Source organism: Mustela putorius, unplaced genomic scaffold (assembly GCF_011764305.1).
Source record: "Mustela putorius furo isolate JIRA1106 unplaced genomic scaffold, ASM1176430v1.1 tig00000224_pilon_pilon_pilon, whole genome shotgun sequence".
Classification (NCBI taxonomy): domain Eukaryota; kingdom Metazoa; phylum Chordata; class Mammalia; order Carnivora; family Mustelidae; genus Mustela; species Mustela putorius.
In genome coordinates this window covers 18,961,353-18,968,593 of record NW_025421321.1, presented here as the reverse complement: position 1 = coordinate 18,968,593, position 7,241 = coordinate 18,961,353, and the positions used below count along the sequence as shown (strand labels likewise).

Genomic DNA, 7,241 nt, shown 5'->3' with positions numbered 1-7,241 from the left:
ATTGGGAGAAGGAAGGGGAAAAATATAGGGGGGAAATCAATGAACCATGAGAAACTATGGACTCCAAGAAATAAACTGAGGGTTTTAGAGGGGAGGGAGCTAGGATATGGATTAGCCTAGAAATGACTATTAAGGACACCTATTACAGGGAGCACTGGGTGTTATACCAAAACAATGAATCATGGAATACTACATCAAAAACTAATGATGTGCTATACGCTGACTAACATAACAATAATAAATAAATAAATCTATAAATAAGACAATTCAACTCAAAAAAATAAAAATATAAATTGTTACCCCTACTTCTACCCCAATACACTTTATCCTCCTTACGTATGTTTTGTTTAAAATGCTTCTCAACATCTGATAGCCCATATATTTCATATATTTTTAAATGTTATCTCTCATGAATGAATGAGTGAATCTTTACAGCCCTAGCTCTCCCCTCCTACAACCCAGTCCCCTACACAGTGTGCCTGGCCATGGCATTTTCTGGTCCATTCCACCGCCTAGAAAATCCTAAAAGGTTAGCCAAGCCCAGTTCATTTCTATGGGCCAAGACAAAGGCAGACAATGAAAAGCAAATCACAGTCCAGGGAGAGCTGTGGGTCAGAGCAGGCTAATTATGTCTAGGCAGTCTCTCAAAGCAAGTAGGTCCTGGAACAATCACCATCAGGAACAAAGGTGCAGGCCCAAGAGAGCAGAGAGCCAGGAAAAATGAAAGGAAGCCAGACAACAGGTCAAAACAGGCCAGGGAGAGGGCAGTGTGAGAAAATCACAGAAATGGTAGGTTTTGATATGTGCTGGTGATGAATTGTATGGGCAGAGCAGAGTGAGAAAGCCAGTGTTTGCTGAATAAATGAAGAATCAATGGAAAAGCTAAGGGACAGTCCCAAGCGCATGGGGGTTGGCTCCTTTCTGGATCCTCCATTGAGCAACCTTCCTGTGTAGGAGCTACGACTCACTTCCCAAGAGATACATAGGTGCCGGGCCAGTGCCAATCCCTGACTACCATGAGCCAAGACAGGCTGCCACAAGTGCTCAACACAAATGATACATCATTTTTCCTGGGAAATAAGGCCAACATCCACAGCAGATTCCTTTGGCAGAACCGTTGGATTTGATACACAAAAGTACAGGCTTTGAGTTCGTGGTCTGCAGGTCTGGCCCTAGCAGGAGGCCAGGTCTCCTTTGTGATTCCACTAAGCAAGGACAAAGCAGAGCCCAAGACAAACTGTCATTCCACCTGGAGAGAGCAAGTAAGCATGCTGGGTCTGACAAGCAGGGGAAGCTAGACATTGGAAAAACATTTCAAATTAGCATCCTGTACTTTAGAGTTACAATTCCAGGTGTATTTTCACTCTAGATGTTAGGAAATGGTTCAATGAGCACAATTAAGTGCAGCGGGATGCTCTCTACCTCTACAAGTTTTATTGGAAAGATGGGCAAGGAGGAAGGGAAACAGGGCCAAGAAGTGGCCATTTGTTTCTTTTAAGCCTTTTCATGCCATTCCTTTCGTTCTGCCTTGAGTGGTTACTTTCTTAGAGTGGAACCAGGACTGGGCTGGAAGGCCAAGGCCTTAAAATGGTTTTTTAATAATAATAAAAAAAGATAATTTGTATTAGATCAGTACTATATGAATTCAAAGACTGAAAAACTACAGATAATGATGTATCAACATAGACATCAATAAGCTCAGGCTTAGATACAGTAGAGTTATAAGTATAGAACTAAAGAGTGAAAAATGGGGCACCTGGGTGGCTCAGTTGGTTAAGCAACTGCCTTTAGCTCAGGTTATGATCCTGGAGTCCTGGGATCAAGTCCCACATCAGGCTCCCTGCTCAGCGGGAAGTCTGCTTCTCCCGCTCACCTCTCTCCTCTCATGTGCTCTCTCTCTCTCCCTCTCTTTCAAATAAATAAACAAAATTTAAAAAAAAAAAAAGAGTGAAAAATGAAACATTGTCCCTACTTCTAAATATATTCTTCTTTCCCAAGGTAACAACTGATGGCAATTAAGGGTTTCCTTCAAGTTATTTATTTATGCATTCATAATCATATATAAACATGTTCACTTTTGTTTTTTTTTTTTGCAATGGTGGGATCATTACAGATTTTTTTCATGCATTTTGCCACTTAACAAAATACCTCAGTGATCTGCCCATTTGGATATCTTATCTTTGGAGATATTTTTAAATTTTAATGTTTAATTGCTACATAGTATTCCACAATGTGGATGTACTATATTGCATTAAATCTCGTTTTTTAAGGAACCTGTATGTAATGTCAATTTTTCAGTACTATAAAATAATATGGCATTAAACACCCTGGTATCTTCATCTTGGTAACCACAAACAAGGATTTCTTTACAATTTCTAGAACTCGAATTCTGGGTCAATCATTGATACAACTTAAATTTTGAATGATATTAAGAAATAAGCTCCCCAAAAATCTTTACCATACCCCATTTCAACCCAAATTAGAAGACTATTTCTTCCTATCTTTGCCCACAATGAATAACGTAACTCTAAAATTTATCAATCTGATAAATGAGACATGATAATTTGTTTTATTTTTATTTCCATCACTACTAGTGGGGTTGAATATCTTTTCATATGCTTATTGTCAGTTTGGTTATCTTATTCTGTCCTGCTTCTATGCTCTGTCCCCTTTTCTTGTTAGATTGTCTCTTCTTGAGTAATTTGAGAGAGCAGACATGCCCTTTTCCTTCTACCTTTTTCTGATATACATTAGAGTTTTGTTTTCACAATGACTTTGTTCTGCTTGATAAGCTGCTTCATTCATCTGTGCAACATAACTATAAGCTTCTCGTGAGTAGATACATTATTGCTGCTATGTCATTTCTATTTTTATCATTGCTGTATTGTTTATTGGCCACCTACTATGCATATGTCCCATCTATATGGGACGTGTCAGGCCCACGTCCCCTGACACAGCTTCAAGCAGGGCTGGCAGAATCAACAGAGCCCTGGACTCTCAAGCAGGAAAGCCTAAACTCAAGCCTCATTTCTGCCCAGCAAGCTGGGGATTTGGTCAAATCTCAAAATCTCTCTAATGTCAGGATCCTTACTTAATCCTCTCAATCCTAGGTTTCTCTCCAAATGCAAGTTTCTGTAACCATAGGTCCAGCTGCCTAAAAGAGCAGTCAGCACAAATTTGCCTCCTATCAGTGTCAATCACGCCTGCCTTGAGCCTCAAATTCCGTGGTTTTCCACCACAGCTAAACTCCACATAATTACTTGCAGACTACTCTTACAAGCTCTAACAAATCTGAGAGAAACTTGAGAGCAGTAACTGTCATAAAAAGAGATTTCTTTTCGTGGTTCTTGTTCATGGAAATGAACTTCCACTTCAGCTTTTGTTTCATGTACTATATACACCGTTTATAGATCTATAAAATAATTAATATTCCTTTAAGATTAAGGAATCTTAAGGAATGATTAAGGAATCAATAGTCCTCAAAATTTACAATTTAGTTACACAAATAATAAATAAATGCCTGGGGCATTTGGGTGGCTCAGCTGGTAGCTTCTGACTCTTGATCTCAGGTCTTGACCTCAGCGTTGTGAGTTCAAGCCCTGTATTAGGCATGGAGCCTACATACATACATAATACACAAATACCTATAATTTAAATTAGATTTTTCTAAGAATTCAAACACTGAATACACATTTTTTTTGCTGAAATGCCCCTAAACATTGAATTACAATCACAAATCTAAAATATCATGCTCTCATAAATGTTTTAAACATTTGAGAAGTAGGCAAAAGCCTGACAAAATAGCAGAGCTGTTACAGAACTTGCTATTTAACTTAAACTACTTTTAGTGCTAATATATTAATTTATATTAATTTAAATTCTATATCTTCCTAGCCTTGCATTGAGTAATGATACCAAATCCACTCTCCCTCCCTCTCCAAAAAAATCTCAGATTAGTCAGCTGAGTTTGAAATTTCTGCATAATTGATCTTTGGGGGGGGTGTTGGCTAGAGGGGAGGAGAGTTGTGTTGTGTTTTGTTTTGTGTTTTGTTTCCTGTCTGACATGGAATCTGTTAAATTCTTTCAGGAATTCAACTTCCTTTATATTGTCACTAAGGCTCCAAGATCACACTTTTCACACAGGTTTTAGTGTCTCCCCTTGAAATAATGTATTGTGCTCCTTGAGTTTCACTTGGTCAGCATGAACCTTTGTCCCATCATTACACTATGGTGACCTGGCTGGTTAGCATTATTAGAAAACCTTATATTCCTAATTACTATACTATTATGATTAGTAAGGCCATCCAAGGGGTCTGTTTCCTAGGAGATGAGAGATTAAGTCAGTACCATTACCCTTCCTCCATAGGACATCTGGACAATTGAAAATCTTGCCCCCATACTGTTAACCTCTCTCTCAACTTAGTTACTATGGGTTATCATTGTGCCAATTAAATCTTGGACCCTCTTCCCATGTCATTTCTATGTAAGGCAGTAGATACTGACCAATTTATTCCTGTTCTTGATAGTTTCTATGATATTTCTTCAAGCTATTTGAAAATGCATTTTTTAAAAACGTGTCTAAGAGGCTATAAGAACATATATAATAGTTAATAGGAGAAACTGAAAAGAAGAAACAAATATATATATATATATATATATATATATATATATATAATCCTCCTGATTTCTTGATGTTCAAATTGTTACAATGTTGTATAATCTGTTCCTTTGTCCTTTCAGTGCCATCTGACATCTTTGAAAAGTACTTTTTTCCCATCAACCACAGACTATTCTTGAGTTTTCCTATACCAAGAAATGTAATCACTTTCCCTCCAGGAAACTTTGGCTCCTGCTAGGGGCCAATACTTGGCAAGCCAGGAGTGTATATGAGAATCAGTAGTGGCCAAAAGGGCTGCTTCTTCTCCTGGGCTACTTTTGGAGATGACAGAACTGAAAAAGATATTACTTTGTGAACTCATGAGTTCAAAATGATATTTGTAACTTAACACAGGATGTTAATATACCTTGCTTTTCTTAGAGATGACTTTCTACAACCTTGACATAATGCCTCGTCGAGGCAGAGTAACATATTTATTACACAAATGTTTTGGAGCCATATTAAATGGAAAGATATTCTGCATAGACATGTAGCATCCCATCATCCATTAGCTCTGATGCAAGGCTGTTGACTAGCCTGATCTCCCTTCATTACATGCCTCTCCACCCCCACCTTCATATCAACTGTTACTCACAGTTCACAGACAGAAGAGAATCATCCCGCTGAATAACTGATATTCTGCTGTGAAGTAGTAAAAGCATCAGAAGCAGTTCTAATCTTTGAGTGAACCAAATAAACTTCAAAGCAGGCCAATTCTGAGGTATGAGAGTCATGGGTAGATAAATGGCTGGTATCCAAAATCTATAAAAAACTTATCAAACTCAACACCCAAAGAACAAATAATCCAATCAAAAAAGACATGAATAGAAATTTCTCCAAAGAAGACATACAAATGGCCAACAGACATATGAAAAAAAGATCAACATCACTCAGCATCATGGAAATACAAATCAAAACCACAATGAGATACCACCTCACACCAGTCAGAATTAACAAGTCAGGAAAAGACAGATGTTGGTAAGGATACAGGAAAGGGAACCGTATTACACTATTAACGGGAATGCGAACTGATGCAGCCATTCTGGAAGACTGTAGGGAGGTTCCTCAGAAAATTGAAAATAGAACTACCCTAACACCCAGAAATTGCACTACTGGGTATTTACCCCAAAGATAAAAATGTAGTGATCCAAATGGCCAAGTGCACTCCAATCTTTATAGCAGTATTGTCCACAATAGCCAAACCGTGGAAAGAGCCCAGATGTCTGTTGACAGATGAATGGATAAAGAAGATGTGGTATATATATGCAATGGAATACTACTCAGCCATCAAAAGTTGAAATCTTGCCATTTGCAATGATGTGAATGGAACTAAAGGGTATTATGCTAAGCAAAATAAGTCAGTCGGAGAAAGACAATTATCACAGGATCTCACTCATATGTGGAATTTAAGAAACAAAACAGAGGATAATAGGGAAAGAGAGGAAAAAATAAAACAAGATGAAATCAGAGAGGGAGACAAACCATAAGAGACTCTTAATCATAGGAAACAAATGGAGGATTGCTGAAGGGGAGGCTGGGTGAGGAATGGGGTAAGTGAGTGATGGACATTAAGGACGTCACGTGATATAATGAACACTGAGTATTACATAAGACTGATGAATCACTGCACTCTAACTTTGAAACTAATAATATATTATATGTTAATTAAATTTTTAAAAATCTTTTAAAAAACAAATAAACAAATAAATAAAAAATAAAAAGAAATGGACCCCAGAAAACAAGGCAAGAAATTACCATATGGACAAGTGGTAAGAATATTCTCCTCTGTGAAGGAGATATAACTCCATATTTACTTTTTTAGTTAACTAATTTACTGATACTCTAACTCATCCTTACTAAGAGTTTGAAGAAGCTTACAAAATATAAGATCATTTGGTAAAGAAAGAAAGTGGGTAAATATCAAAGCAAAGAAGAAAACAAGCATAGAACAGTACCTAAAACTATAAGCAAATCAAACATACCCAAAAGGAGATGTCAAAAATGTCATATACAAAGATTAAGTGTCCCTGGTTCACTTCTAAGTGTCGTGACAGCCAGACCCAAAAAGAACACATTACTGATTACAAAAATCACAATGAACATAAAATTATTCAATTAGCAATAATCGCGCCTCGGATAAACCTCATTGGCTACAATACTGCCACTGCACAAAGCTTGAACATAAAATTATTCAAATTCAACTTGTTTAAGAGAAAGGTAGAGTTACCTACTATTTAGATCTAAAGAAAATTCTCCTCTGGATCTTCACAAAGGACATGGTGTAATACAAGCTGACCACAGCTTCGCTGATGCTCCTTCCAGAAGTACAAAAGATAGCTTTCATATGGCTTCTTATAGCATCATTGATTCACCCCAAAGTCCCATTCAGTAAAAGTAGTTTACAAGAAATCAAAAAAATGTAGTCCATGTACATGGGTTCTTGATGATCTGGCTTGATTTGGGGATAAATTTTGGCCTGCTAGAAGAATTGATGGCCTTCCAACAACCCTCTAAGAGTTTTATTTCTTGTAATAGAGGTTTCAATACGAAACTGAATAACAGAGTTGAAAGTATTGTCTCTGGC

At 37.4% G+C, this 7,241-nt stretch overlaps 1 pseudogene; it reads right to left on the bottom strand.

Annotated features, from left to right (window-relative positions):
* Positions 1-6,637: 6,637 nt before the first annotated feature.
* Positions 6,638-6,833, bottom strand: LOC123391407 (annotated as a pseudogene).
* Between the last annotated feature and the right edge of the window lie 408 nt (positions 6,834-7,241).